This window comes from Thamnophis sirtalis, unplaced genomic scaffold (genome assembly GCF_051295495.1).
Source record: "Thamnophis sirtalis isolate CommonGarterSnake01/CBP01778 unplaced genomic scaffold, rThaSir2_p1.2 scaffold_6, whole genome shotgun sequence".
Classification (NCBI taxonomy): Eukaryota; Metazoa; Chordata; class Lepidosauria; order Squamata; family Natricidae; genus Thamnophis; species Thamnophis sirtalis.
The window spans coordinates 79,863,107-79,878,520 of record NW_028261386.1 but is presented as its reverse complement, the minus strand read 5'-3'; the positions used below and the strand labels follow the sequence as shown (position 1 = coordinate 79,878,520).

The 15,414-nt window shown below is 43.8% G+C and overlaps 1 long non-coding RNA gene across 1 annotated transcript; it reads right to left on the bottom strand.

Moving 5' to 3' along the window:
• Positions 1–5,583: 5,583 nt before the first annotated feature.
• Positions 5,584–10,390, bottom strand: LOC148045052 (uncharacterized). Its single transcript, XR_015697170.1, has 3 exons — positions 10,355–10,390; positions 8,924–9,017; positions 5,584–6,315 (listed from the first exon to the last, which is right to left on the bottom strand). It is a non-coding gene; the product is annotated as an uncharacterized LOC148045052 (long non-coding RNA).
• Between the last annotated feature and the right edge of the window lie 5,024 nt (positions 10,391–15,414).

Below are 15,414 nucleotides of genomic sequence, written 5' to 3'. Positions count from 1 at the left end.
GCGCAAAAGTAACCAATGATGATCTTTATACTACAGGTGTCAAACTTGCAGCATCACATGGTCATCATGTGACATTTTGTTTCCCTCTTCTTGGAGCTGGGTGGGCATGGCCTGTGTGTGATGCATCTGTCCCGCAGGCCGCCAGTTTGACACCCATCTTATACATATATGTAGTTGCATTATAAGTCACATTGTCTCATACTCGAGATGCAATCCTGTGTTGTGTGCAGTACTCAAAATGTGTCCCACTGAACTACATTTTATCAGGTGAATTGATATAGTACAACTTTAGTATTCCCTAGGAAGCTTGGACCACAGCTTCAGGGACACTTCATTCTCAACATGTGACCTGGAGCATATAGAAAATGCAGTGCAATACCAGAAAAACTTTAAAAGCTTTAAAAATTTCAGTGATGTAATTATATCACTACATGTAATTACGGAACTAGCTTAGGGCCTTTCAAATACCGTTGGCTTAGTACTTGGTATTAACTGAGCCACTATAATCACTATGGCTTGATAGGAAAAGTGAATTTGGCCACAGAATGCAATGGAAACTTCTGACTTCATACTGAACTTCAGTAGATCCATCTTTTCCTAATACTTAATGCCTAATGAAAGTATGCTGTATAAAACTCGATTATTTTTTGTGAGTCCTTTGCAGTTATTCTTCTCATATTTACCATCTAACTACAATAAATAGTAGTTTAGGTAGGAATAGATCTTTGAAAGTACTATTTATAAAAGGAGAAAATGGAATGAAAACACAATGTCTGCAAATCTCAACACATTTTTTTTTGTTTTAAGCTAAGTAGGGACTCTTGTTAAACAGTATTTATCCCACTTGACTCCAACCCACCAAAGCCCATCACAACACTAGTAACAGTTGCATGGACGTCAGCAACCGTAGTTGTATTAATTCATGAAAAACTATATAAATTCATTGTTGGCTTCACCAACTAAAGTGGCAAAAAAGTACACGCAAGTGTTACCTTCTCTAGAACTCAGTCTACCACAGAAACAAGATTTTTGGGGGGAGGGGAGCCCAAAATTTAAATTTTCACAATGTTTCCACCATAAGTGCTTGTATGGAAAGTTTGTTATTTAATATACTCAACAAGTAGAAAGCAGACTGAAACTAAAGCAGCCTTTCCTACTAATACCTTCCTCAACTGCTTGGCTATAATTCATATGAATTACAAATAGCATGGCCTAACAAGCCAGTGGTGAAAGGCAACCTTAAAAATAAACTGCAAATCACAACCAATTTCAGTTTACTGATAGTAATTGGAATAATTTTAATTAAAAAAAAATACTTCAAAAGTTGTCAGTTTTTATTAAGGTGCACTAAGATGCTCAAAAAAATGGCCAAGGATTAATATAACTAAATCGCAGATAATATATTGCTGAGTATCAATTAAAATTCTTGTACAAAGCTTATTAGTAAACACTGTATTTCTATATGTATTTAAACATAAGCATAGCCATATATGATATACAGACCACTTAGGTTTTATAACTTAAGGTGTCTAGAAGCAGGCTAAAGAAGCTTCATACTCAGCATTAAAAGACAAGGATGTATGTGTTCCTTGTGCATTGATTTTACATCCTTTTTCGAGCCAGTTATACCACCTATTCCATATCTTGTGGTACTGTTTCCTCTCTATCTCTTAGTTCCATCGTAAACATAATGAAAAGAGATGGCATATACTTAGAAAGCAATAGAAATGGAAATATTGTATATAGATGTATATATTGTAAAAATGAGAAAGTATGAAACAAAGAATATGTATAAGATAATAGAATGGAAAATGGTAAACCCGAAATCAGAAAAAAGAAATACCGTATATACTCGAGTATAAGCCGACCCGAATATAAGCCGAGGCACCCAATTTTACCCCAAAAAGCTGGAAAAGTTATTGACTCGAGTATAAGCCTAGGGTGGGAAATGCAGCAGATACCGGTAAATTTCAAAAATAAAAAATCAGTGTTATTTGAAACTCAAAGTTATGTTTATTCAAGGGACCCGCTTAATTAAAGTGTTCTATAACATCAGTATGACTTATAATACTGCAAGTCTGCAATATTAAAATACTTGTATAGGGGATCCCCAGGATCCCACGAAGAGATCAAATCACAACCAGTATGCCACCTTCTTGGTATATTGTTTTTATTTTCACTGAGTTTTTAAAAATGAGCATTATTTCATCCTTTTTTTCTTTATGTTTGATTGGTATCTGCAATTTGTGTTAATTCTGTTCATACATATAATATAAATGAAAAACCCAGCTCTCTTAAAAAATATTTTAAGTTCTTTCTGGTGCTCCCTTTTAGAATTGGCCAACTAATATTTCTGTTCGCCCAACTAATGTCAGGCAGAGTTAACTGAAAAAGTAATTTTTCATGAAAGGACATTTTCCTAGGATTTTAATTGTTCTTACTGTCAGATTTCTCCTTATTTCCAGCTTGAGTCTCCTTCTGACAAGTTTCCATTGCTTCTTGTCCTGTCCTCAGGTGCCGCCTCCTCCTCCTCCTCCAACAGTACCAGCACATTTGCTGCCCAGCGCTGCGGCTGAGGTGAAGCCGCCAAAGCTCCCGTTGGCGCCCCCGCAGCGTTGGACGGATATCCGGCAGTGCTGTTGGAGGAGGAGGAGGCGAACCAGCCTGCCATCGCCTGCCACCGCCAGCCCCGCCGCTCTTCCCGAACCCTTCCAAGCCCCACAGTCCAGCGGACGGAGCAGAAACAGCCCCAGGGCTTCGCTGCTGCTCCCCGCATTTTCTGGATGGAATAAAATGAGGTGAAAAGAACCAAAAATGTGCCGTTTTCTCCCAAGGAATCCCTGTAACTCTGCTTCTCAGCCACCATTCCTTCCAGTTGGCAAAGGCATTCAGGATTTGGGGATGGAGGGGGGAGTGTCTTCCCATTCATTGGGGGGGGGGAGTTGAAGACCACTGAACCAGATTAGGGAGTGTGCCCAAACAGGAGTCAGGGAACCTGAGAAAGATTCCGAAGTGGCATCTGTGAATAGGCCCAGGTGGGAAAAAGGTGCCCAGAACATCCAAGGAGTTTGGATTATTCTTTATAGTATATCCATCCATGTCTGTCTCTGTCTCTGTCTCTGTCTCTGTCTCTCTCTGTGTATGTATGTGTGTATGCGTGTATGTGTATATATCCTCTATCTATCTATCATCTATCTATCTATTTATCTATTTATCCATCCATCCATCCCTCTCTATCTATCAATCACCTATCCACCATCTATCTATCTATTCTAGCTGGCTGGGCAATTTGGGGAGTTGAAGTCCAAAAGTGTTAAAGTTGCTGAGATTGAGAAATGAGGACGAAACAAAAGGGAAGAGAATGAAACAAGGTCGTAGAGAGAGATTGCAAAATGAAAGGGCAACTTCTCTTTTTATTTCCTTCCACCCCCACCACCCCCACCACCCCCACCGTGCCTCTCTGGCAATTGGCTGCCCAGGAGGTGGGGAGGGGAAGATGTTTCACAGACAGCTGCCACCCGCCCATCTCTCTCTCTCTCTCTCTCTCTCTCTCTCCGCCTCCCCATCTGACCTCGGCTGCTCCACGGCGGAGACCCCAGAAGGCAAGCAAAAAAAAAAAGGGGGGCTCAGGAGTGGGGGAAGAAAACAAACCCCATCACGTTCCTATCTGTGAAAGCTCCCCGCTCCCTTCCTGGGCAGCCAATTGCCAGAGAGGCAGTGTGTGTACATGTGTGTGGGGGTTTTTTGGCAGCCCGCGGCACGCCTAGTCCGCTGTGGAACGCACTGCCACCCGCCCAGCGCTCTCTCTCGCTCTCTCTCCCCCCCCTCCAATCTCCCGCTTCTGCTTCGACCGGCCAGCAACTTGTCCCCGTTTGCCCGGGGACTGGCCTCTGATTGGCTGGCGGGGAGAAAGCCTCGCCAGGGAAGGAGGCAAGGACTCCGCGGTGACGTCATGGGGACGGCGCCCCCAGGTAGCGGCTAACCGAACGCGCTCCGTCTCCACGGGCTACCAAGGCAGCCGGGCGGGTGGCTACCAAAGCGGACCGGGGGTTGGGGACCACTGCTTTATACTATTGATGTTGTTTGTATATTTTTCTCATGGATTGCATCAGTGAGGTTTCTTCTCGGCGGGGCTGGCGGTGGCCGGCGATGGCAGGCTAGAATCCCCTCTCCAAGGGATCCCCGTGCAAAAAATGCGGGGAGCGGCAGCGAAGCCCTGGGGCTGTTTCTGCTCCGTCCGCTGGACTGTGGGGCTTGGAAGGGTTTGTGAAGAGCGGCGGGGCTGGCGGTGGCGAGCGATGGCAGGCTAGAATCCCCTCTCCAAGGGATCCCCGTGCAAAAAATGCGGGGAGTGGCAGCGAAGCCCCGGGGCTGTTTCTGCTCCGTCCGCTGGACTGTGGGGCTTGGAAGGGTTTGTGAAGAGCGGCGGGGCTGGCGGTGGCGAGCGATGGCAGGCTAGAATCCCCTCTCCAAGGGATCCCCGTGCAAAAAATGCAGGGAGCGGCAGCGAAGCCCCGGGGCTGTTTCTGCTCCGTCCGCTGGACTGTGGGGCTTGGAAGGGTTTGTGAAGAGCGGCGGGGCTGGCGGTGGCCAGCGATGGCAGGCTAGAATCCCCTCTCCAAGGGATCCCCGTGCAAAAAATGCGGGGAGCGGCAGCGAAGCCCCGGGGCTGTTTCTGCTCCGTCCGCTGGACTGTGGGGCTTGGAAGGGTTTGTGAAGAGCGGCGGGACTGGCGGTGGCCAGCGATGGCAGGCTGGAATCCCCTCTCCAAGGGATCCCCATGCAGAAAATGCGGGGAGCGGCAGCGAAGCCCCGGGGCTGTTTCTGCTCCGTCCGCTGGACTGTGGGGCTTGGAAGGGAGCGGGAAGAGCGTCGAGGCTGGCGGTGGCGAGCGATGGCAGGCTAGAATCCCCTCTCCAAGGGATCCCCATGCAAAAAATGCGGGGAGCGGCAGCAAAGCCCCGGGGCTGTTTCTGCTCCGTCCGCTGGACTGTGGGGCTTGGAAGGGTTTGTGAAGAGCGGCGGGGCTGGCGGTGGCCAGCGATGGCAGGCTAGAATCCCCTCTCCAAGGGATCCCCGTGCAAAAAATGCGGGGAGCGGCAGCGAAGCCCCGGGGCTGTTTCTGCTCCGTCCGCTGGACTGTGGGGCTTGGAAGGGTTCATGAAGAGCGGCGGGGCTGGCGGTGGCTGGCGATGGCAGGCTGGTTCACCTCCTCCTCCTCCAACAGGCAACAGCACTGCCGGATCCAGTTGTAGACTCGAGTATAAACCGAGGCGGCTTTTTTCAGCCCAAAAAGTGGGCTGAAAAACTCGGCTTATACTCGAATATATACGGTACCGATAACAGAAAGCTGTAAAAGTATAATTGTGATTTTAATGTTTAGAAAATGTCAAATAATACTTAAAAAAAATAAAAGACAAGGATCACAAAGAGAATTATTTTAAATAAAGGACTGTTATCACAGAACTTTTAAGTTTTTGGGAAATATTTTTATTTTGCATTCACCTGTGTTTCAAAGAAAAAAACATGCTAATAATCATTTATAATTTTCATTAAATTAAACAAAATGGTAACAATGTTTTAATATCTATAAAAATAGGTTTAAAGTTAAGGCTCACATTTCAGCGGCAATATTCAGAAGTACCTAGCAATCTTGGCCACAAAACTAAACACTTAAAGCTGCAAAAAAAGGTCAACTTGCTAGAAATCCTGAGGGATTCATAATTCAGAACATGTAATATACCTCAAGTTAGGTATTCTATTGCCATTTTGAGAATTTTGAGAATTATGCCCTGTCAACTAAAATAACTTCAGTAGCTAAAAGATAAATTATACTGAAAACTGAGTCAACAAAATAGCAACCTTGCTGAATTTTCTTACTTTCTTCAGCTAAAAAAAACTAGATAGTTGCCATAACATCAAACCATGTCTGCCATTCTTCATATACTTTATGTATTTCTTCCCTTATGAATGTTTATAAATCAAATGGTGGTGTGTCTGTCGCCTGCAACAGACATCTCTCTGGGACCTAACTACTACCTTAGTTGAACTAGTCAGCAGTATTAAACTCCATTCTTTGCGAGCTTAAAATCTTTCCCCTCTCCAGCTTTGTTGGGTTGTTTTATTTTTTCTCTTGAAATAAAAGGCACAATTTGTGAGGGGTATTTCAGAAGATTGATTGTCTTAAAATACAGTCTACAAAGGTCAACAGTCCCACCATTTAAGATTTCTGCTCTCTACTCATGCAACATCCTCTAGGTAATCTGCTTCAACGCTTAACTGAGAAACAGTGAAGTCTTGTGTGAGGTCTTAAAGCTAGAAAGAAAAAAAATAGGGAAATTACTAATATTAAAATTTAGATTAATGTATGTTGTCTGTTAAATACATTATTTTTGTTTAAAAAAGGCTGTATCAGAGACTTTAGGAAACATACAGTGCAAAATATATATACAATAATACAATAGCAGAGTTGGAAGGGACCTTGGAGGTCTTCTAGTCCAACCCCCTGCCTAGGCAGGAAACCTTATACCATTTCAGACAAATGGCTATCCAACATCTTCTTAAAGATTTCCAGAGTAGGAGCATTCACAACTTCTGGAGGCAAGCTGTTCCACTCATTAATTGTTCTAACTGTTAGGAAATTTTTCCTCGGTTCTAAATTGCTTCTCTCCTTGATTACTTTCCACCCATTGCTTCTTGTTCTACACTCAGGCGCCCTGGAGAACAGCTTGACTCCCTCTTCTTTGCGGCAACCCTTGAGATATTGTAACACTGATATCTGTTATTGAAGAAAGGTCCCGTTCAGAATGTGGCATAATCCAATCTTGATTCAAAGTTTCAGATTAGCTTCAATTTTGCTTTCGAATTGGCAGCGAGAAATAAACTAAACTAAAAGGCTCATACCTATTAGCAGCCATGGTGGTGCAATGGTCAGAATGCAGTATTGCAAGCTAATTCTGCCCACATTCTGGTTTTGATCCTGACCGGCTCAGGTTGACTCATCCTTCCACACACACCCCCGAGGTTGGTAAAATGAGGACCCAGATTGTTGGGACAATATGCTGACTCTGTGAACTGCTTAGAGAGGGCTGTAAAGCACTGTAAAGCAGTATATAAGTCTAAGCGTTATTGTTATTCTTCAGGTAAGATTATCGTACCCTGCATATCTTGAATATCTGGCCATCAACCACTTCAAATATTGTATTCTGGGACTGGGTTAACTAAATGAGATTCTGTCACTTGTAGCCAGGTTTTTTGGTGCAGGTTTTTCCTACTTTGTCAATGGAAGAAGTATGACTAGATTTTGTATTTGTCCCACATTTTGCCATGCCTTCTAAAGCAGCAGGGCTTCTTTTTCAAGCAAAATATTAGAGCCGTGATGGTGAACACAGGTGGCACATGGAGCCATTTGTCAGGGCACACAAGTCATTGCCCTGTCAGCTGGCCAGCCTTCTTTTGAGGCCATTTTTCGCCCTCTGGAGCATGCGAAAACTGGCCCTAGCCTAGGGCAAACCAGAAGTCACTTCCAGTTTGCTCGTAGGGCCGTTTTTCGCCCTCCGGAGCCTTCAGGAAAGCCTCCTGAAAGCTCCTGAAGCCTCCGGAGGGTGAAAAACGGACCTATGGGGAACCCGAAGTTCGACTTCTGGGGCCTTCAGGCTTCTCTGAAGGCTCTGGAGGGCAAAAACAGGCCCTATGAGCATTTTTTGCTCAAGGAAGCCTCCTGAAGACTCAGGAGGTCGAAAATCGCTCCTACGGACAAATCGGAAGTCACCATTCCCAAACTTCCAGGTTCCCTGTAGGTCCATTTTTTGCCCTACGGAGCCTTCAGGGAAGCTCCTGAGGCCTCCGGAGGGCGTTGGGGAGAAAGCTGTTTTCGCCCTCCCCAGGCTCCTAGAAAGCCTCAGGAACCTGGGAAGTCCAAAAAAGTCATGGCAAATGTGGGGTGGGGGTGTTGCTGGTCGCGCACATGCGTGCAGGTGGTGGTGGTGTCGCACGCATAGCATTATGAGTGTGGCACGCCGGCGCACAACCCCCCTTGTGCTCCCCCCACTTTTGGCATGGCAGCCAAAAAAGGTTCGCTATCACTGTATTAGAGTATACAGATGATACTTTCGTGGTCATTGTTCTCATTAGTTTTCCCCCTATTGCTCATTTTGTTATTTGTGAGCTTTATTAAAAGCTGCAATCGTATAGATGACTGCAAAAAACAGTGCATGCATTGTGTTCCCTTTTTCTCTAGCTCTTCCCATTCATGCCAACAGTTATACTAATCAAAGATGAAAAACGTATGGTGGTGTTCAAACTGGAGTTTATTACATTTAAGATCCTAAATGAGGATTTGCTTTTTGCTTATAAATTGTGGACTGAAAGAAGTAAAATCAGCTAGGATCTTAGACCTGTGCATCATATTAATATTTGAGTTTCTGATCATTTAGCACTGCTTACACTAATGCAAAAAGCCACACAGAAGCAAAAAAATGCAGTCCATATGCATTTGTAACAATTAGTATTTCTGCAATTCCTCCTTTATATTTTTGTACAAACTGGGGACCTGCACAAACAAGTATGGGAACTGCTCACTTATCTTGGAGTAATATTCTCAATTCAGCTACAAAAATATCATCTTCCTTCCCTTTTCTTTACCATATGATTGTCTCAAACCTTTGTTGTTTTAAAACATATCCTATATTGAAATCTGCTAATATTCAATAGCGACCTCATTTATATTTTATTGGGAACAGTTCTGGATCAAAAGCAATATATTGACTGTGTGTGTGTGTGTGTGTGTGTGTGTGTGTGTGTGTGTGTGTGTGTGTATCAATTTGTGATATTAATTCCTTTGCAAGTAATGGTTTATTTTGCTATATACTACATAGATATATCATCAACCCCAATTAGAGTGTTAAATTAAAGCAAATCATACCTTTTCACTAGTAATGAAGTCTTCTATTTCCATAGAAATATCATCTATTTCTTCACCAATGCTGACTTCACTTTTCTTTGACCGATGACTGGTGCTATAAAAAAAGTTAAAATATGAAAATTAAATGATCATATTACATAAATATTACTGCACTGAAATTTGTCTTGAAACAGTACAATATATGATTTATAACATTACAATAACTCCGACCCTTTGGAACGATTTCCCCGTGGAGATTCGTACCCTCACCACCGTCCAGACCTTCCGCACAGCCCTCAAGACCTGGCTAGCCCGTCAGGCCTGGGGACAAAGATAATCTGTCCCCACCCGAATGATGAATGAATGTTGCTTACTATTTTACTTCTATGTATTGTGTGTGTCTATTGTCTGTATATCCCCCTCCTTATTTTATGTAAGCCGCCCTGAGTCCCCTCAGGGAAAAGGGCGGCCTATAAGTATTAATAAATACAAAATACAAATACAAATAACATTACAATAAACATGGAGGCAAAGAACATTTAATCCCATTTATTCTTTTTTGAAACCTCTACAAGAAAAATCTGAAATCCAGAGATATAAGAAGCCAGAAGCATTTATTACACAATAACATAAATCCTGATTTCCTTTTGAAATGATTTAGTACTTGTGCAATGAAATTTATTATAAAGGATTTATTCCTACATATAATATTGTGCATATAAAATGATACATAGACTACTTCAAACAAAGTTCATAACTTGGCATCAAATCCAATTTGATATTGATTTACAAATAATTTTGCTCCTAAAAACTCATCTAAGCATTTAATCAGATGCAATGTCAAGTGACTTTACAGTTAATGACATATGAATTGCCAGATATCAAAGAATTTATAAAATTAACCAAACTTAAAATTTTATAAAATTTTTAAAATATTAAATATAAAACAAATTTTCAAGCCCCGCTTTTTAAAGTGTAAAGCACTTGAGTAAATTGAATAGTGCTACTGCAGAAAACAATTACAACAATGAAGAGATTTAGGTGAGTTTTCCTGAAAAAAATGATCTCCATTTTGTATTCCTATGCATAGCATGGCCAAGCAAGATTAGATTTCTAAAAGCAAGCTTTTCCTCCAGCTGCTTCTCTTACTTAGCTATTTCCCCATCCAATTTATCTCAAGTGTTATCCCTCTCCTTTGGAAATACTCAATCATAGCAGGCCTGAAAGACCAGATAGGTAAAAGGTACTGTTTCACATAACATTTTTGATCATTTCTAGGGAGGAAAATATAAACAATGTAAGCTTAATTAGAAATATGTGAAATTATAAATAGAATATATCTACTATAGCGTATAAGCTGGGAAAGTCCTCCTAGGAGTGACCTATCCTTGAATGATGCTATTTATATCCATCTTCCTGAAAATTAATAGTTTTAAATATTTTTCCTCTTACCTGTTGAAATCATCAATATATTCATTTTCCTCTCCTGTTTGTAAACAATTAAATGAAGAATTAGAAGACTTGAAATTGAACCTTTCAATATACATTGATATTTGACATCATTAATAGTTAAGTGTGATTGAAAGATATGGCTCTTTGTCCAGGATTTGGCTGAGGAACACCCCTGTCTATTTTTCCTTGTTCCTCTGTGGGATTTTTTTTTTTTAATGTTGCTACAGTTTGTATTGTTCTGTTTTAAAATGTTTTTAACAATTGTGAATCGCCTATAGTCATGGAGAGTCAGGCAGCATATAAATGTAATATTTTAATATATATTATTATAAAACACAAGTATTTTTGAGAAAAATAATGAAGTTTGAGAATAACATGTTTAATGTATAACGCTTACAGGTAATCCTTGATTTATAACCAGTTGCTTAGCAACCATTAAAAGTTAGGATAGACTCACAGAAGGCATTTATAACCTAATTTTAAAGTTCCAATGGCTGGCTCTCAGTCATGTGGTTGCACCAGCCTGCATTTACAATCATCTGCAGTATCTCATGACATCTATGACATTTTTGCCAAAATCTTACATTTATTTCCAGTTTTTGGCAAAAATGCTCCATAGAAAATAATGGGTTTGCTTAACACCTGCAGCATTTCCTTAACACCTGCAGAATCAGTTAACAACTATGGTTATTTGCTTAATAACCACCTCAAAAAAGGTAATAAAATCAAGTCTGCCATATGGTGACCCATTTTATGAACATCATTATTTAACAACCATAATGAGCAGTATCCATTACATCTGTTAATCGAGGACTATCTGTAAGGGCAAACCATACTAATTCCTAGAAAAAACATTCTGCAACTACATATGCAAATGTTAACTGTACTTCTGCAGACAAACTACTTGCCTAGTTCAAGTGATCCGAGTTTAGAATTCACCATCTTTACATCTTTCAAAACTGAATTTGCATCTGAAAAATAAAAATTAGATTAAAATGATGCTTGCATTTTACGTAAACCTGTTAATCAAAGTAAGAGTTTAAAAACATTATTAATATTAAATCCTATTTTAGGTTAATATATTGCTATTATGACTGGTAATGGGAACAGAAATCGATCTTTTACTTCCCTTTTCTCTACATTTGTAAAAATCTATTCCAGAAGGGGTTTGTGAATCTTTTTAAACAAGGGGAATTGTTCAAACTGGACAGTGATCTTTGCTTGCTCTTTACCACCTGCACTGTTTGGGTGTGGAGAGCTGTAGTGATAGAAAAAGAGAACCTACAAAAGGACTTTTCAAAGATTTCAGGCTGCACAATGTGTTAAATCAAAAATAATAATCCTGGAACCTTTAATCTAGGCAAAGCACTAATGACAGAGCTGCATGAACTTTTTTCCTCTTTAAGTTTATCACAGAATCCTATCAAGTTCTCATGGAACCCTAAGGTTCTGCAGAACGCAACCTGAAAAACCTGGCCTAGAAAAGGGACATTTTATGCATACAAAGACTTGTGAAAAAGAGTTTATATGTGAATGGAAATTGGAGAATTAGCACCAGAGAAACAGAAGGGAAATTATATTTTACCCATTGGGATTTCTTTTTTGACTGGTGGTATAAGTAAGGTGAGCAGATTTTCAGATTGGTAAAGAGGGACACCATTGACCCCGGGGGGGGGGGGAGGGGGGCTTGATTAAAAAAATTATATTTTGTCAAACATGACCCCAGGACACTGAAACCATCATAAATACGAATCTGTTGCCAAACATCAAAATTTTGATCATGTGACCATGAGGATGCTGCAACAGTCGCTAAGTGTGAAAATGGTCGCTAAGTGTGAAAATGGTCATCAGACACTTTTTTCAATGCCATTGTAACTTTGGTCACTAAATGTTTGAAAGTTAAGGCTAGCTTGCATTATAATGCCTTATGCTGGCTTACATTTTCAAGAGAGGGAAGCTAAACTCCTTGTTAGAATTGAAATAGAAATGAATAGAGTAGAGTAAAATAGAATAGAATAGTTTATTAGCCAAGTGTGATTGGACACAAAAGGAATTTGTCTTTGGTGAATATGCTCTCAGTATACATAAAGAAAAATAAAATAGTAAGATAGTGGGATCCTTGCTGCACCTAGCCTTCACTAATCCTCTCACTTTCATAAAAATCAGTAAAAATCACTCATGATTTTTTATTTCTATTTATTATTTTGCTATGGCCACATATGAATATATATGCACATTCCAAACAGATTTTCTTACTAAACAGCCACCATTCTCATCCATAGGCCACTAAATGCCTCACCAACCTTTTCTGTATTCTTTCATTTCCTTCCATCCATTTTATTTATTTAACACAGAGTAGATTAGGTTGTCAGCCTTAGTTATTCTTCTAACATGACAACAATTCTTACCAACAAGGACGGTATTGGCACATTTTAGCTAATGCAACCTAAACATAACCAAAGCCTATTTCATTTCAAGTATGCTAACTTTATTCTATGCCTTCCCACGCATTACATGGCTTGAACGTTCACGGATCGCCACCAAATTGCACAGGTGGTTGTTCTACCAGATGGACAACCTCACTTTTTCTCGAAAATGGGAGAGAGGCTGCCTTTCCTAGTCTAGCCCCGTAACAACAACCCTACGAGGTAGGCTGGGTTAAAAAAAAAGTGAGTGTCGGGGAATTCTGCAACTGCATCACCTCTTCGCTGCTCTCGCTTCCCAGGGAGCTCCCTTTCCTCTCACCGAGCAGCCCGTTCTCGGAACAAAACGGAGAGGCTCAGAGGCAGATACGCCTGGCAGTCGGTGGGGACGGTGCTGACAGGGGCGTGCGCTGGGAAAGGGAGCTTGCACGGTCCGCCTCTGAGCCTCTCCGCGCAGTCACCCCCTTCCCCGTCACGCCCCCCACCCCAAAAACAAACCACCAGCACTCCTCCCGCTCCCCCACTCCCCAGGCCTGCAGCGCCTTTTCTTCCCGTTCGGCTCCGAGCCACCGTCACGGACCTCTTTTGGCTCCGCTCTAGGCACCGGCCGCCGTGCCGCCGTCCTCCCCTCCATCATTCCCCCTCCTCCCAGAGCACCACCGGAAACATGCCAACCTCAATAGGGATGCAAAGGCGTCACATCGCCGCTACCCATGTTCATGAGGCGCCGGGCATTGCAGGGCGCAGAGGAAGCCAGCAGACAGATGGGAGAACTTGGGGAGGGGGGAAGGAAGAGATCCCGTCCAGGATAAAAAGAGGGAAAAGCGGAGAGCCTACCCTGGACGGGATCTCTTCCTCCCTCTTCCCCCCCGGTCTCCCGTCTGTCTGCTGGATTCCTCTGCGCCCTGCGATGCCCATCTGGCTTGGCTTCCTTGGACACTCAGCTGCCACCCCCACCCCCACCTTCCATCCGACCAACTGTCAGTTTATTCTTCCTGCACATGAAAGCGCTTTAGTCAGTGGAGTGTGTGCTGGGAGGAATCTCTCTTCTCCTCCCTGCACGGACCCCACGGTGCCTGCATCAGAGCTTGGGCGGGATTCAGGTGAAGGAAAGGACTTTTCTTTTGCCGGCATCAGAGCTCGGGCGAACAAAAGCAAGTATTTTAATCAGTGGGCTACGCGCAGGGACGAATATATCCCCTCCTCCCTGCACGCATCCACTGAATAAAGTGCTTCCTCTGGCCCGCCTGATCTCTGCTGCGGGCGAAAGGGAGCTGGGAGGACAGGAGATTCCTCCCTGCACGTGAAAGCGCTTTAGTCAGTGGAGTTCGTGCTGGGAGGAATCTCTCTTCTCCTCCCTGCACGGACCCCACGGACCCCAATTCCACTTATGGCCTCAGGTCTATTTACCAGTTAGAGGGTCTGGAATTGATCGTTGCCAGTTGGGGCGCAGAGGAACCCAGCAGACAGATGGGAGACCGGGGGGGGGGAAGGAAGAGATCCCATCCAGGGTAAAAAGAGGGAAAAGCGGAGAGCCTACCCTGGACGGGATCTCTTCCTTCCCCACCCCCCGGTCTCCCGTCTGTCTGCTGGGTTCCTCTGCACCCTGCGATGCTCGTCTGGGTTGGCTTCCTTGGACACTCAGCCTCCACCCCCACCCCCACCTTCCCTCCGACCAACTGTCAGTTTATTCTTCACTACAAACAAAACACGGGTCAGCAGCTCGCGGAGACCCCCTTGGTTCACCGAGGAGCTCCGCGAGATAAAGCGCCGGAGGAGACGCCTAGAGCACCAGTGGAGGTCCGACAGGTCCGTATCGAACCGAGCACTGTTGACAGCTTGCACCAAGGAGTATATTTGGGCATTGAGAACCGCCAAAAGATCACACATTGCCTCCTTGGTAGCGTCCGCCGAGTCTCGCCCAGCCGCCCTGTTTAGGATAACCCGCTCCCTCCTAAATAGGAGGGAGACGGGGAACCCCCTGCAGGGTAAGGCTGAGGAATATAGTCAGTTCTTGGCGGACAAAGTTGCTCGGTTTCGATCGGAGCTGGACTCCACCCCCGCAGATCCAGCCGGGACACAGGGGAATAACTTGGTAGACCATCTCTGGGTTGAGTTTCAGGATGTTGCCTCTGGGGATGTGGACAAGGCTATGCGAGCTGTGAGTTCCTCCACCTGCATACTGGACCCGTGTCCCTCTTGGCTGACTACCAACAGCAGAGAGGTGACACGAGGCTGGATCCAGGCGGTTGTTACCGCCTCTCTTCGGGAGGGACACCTCCCCACCGCGCTTAAGGTGGCGGTGGTGAGGCCCCTCCTGAAGAAACCGTCCTTGGATCCAGCAGTTCTTAACAACTATCGTCCAGTCTCCAACCTCCCCTTTCTGGGGAAGGTTGTTGAGAAGGTGGTGGCCTTACAGCTTCAGCGTACCTTGGAGGAAGCTAACTATCTTGACCCCTTCCAGTCTGGCTTCAGGCCCGGTTACAGCACTGAAACCGCTTTTGTCGCATTGACCGATGATCTCTGGAGAGCCAGAGATGGAGGCCACGCGTCCATCCTGGTTCTCCTCGACCTCTCAGCGGCTTTCGATACCATCGACCATGGTATCCTTCTGCGACGACTGCGGGAGGTGGGGGT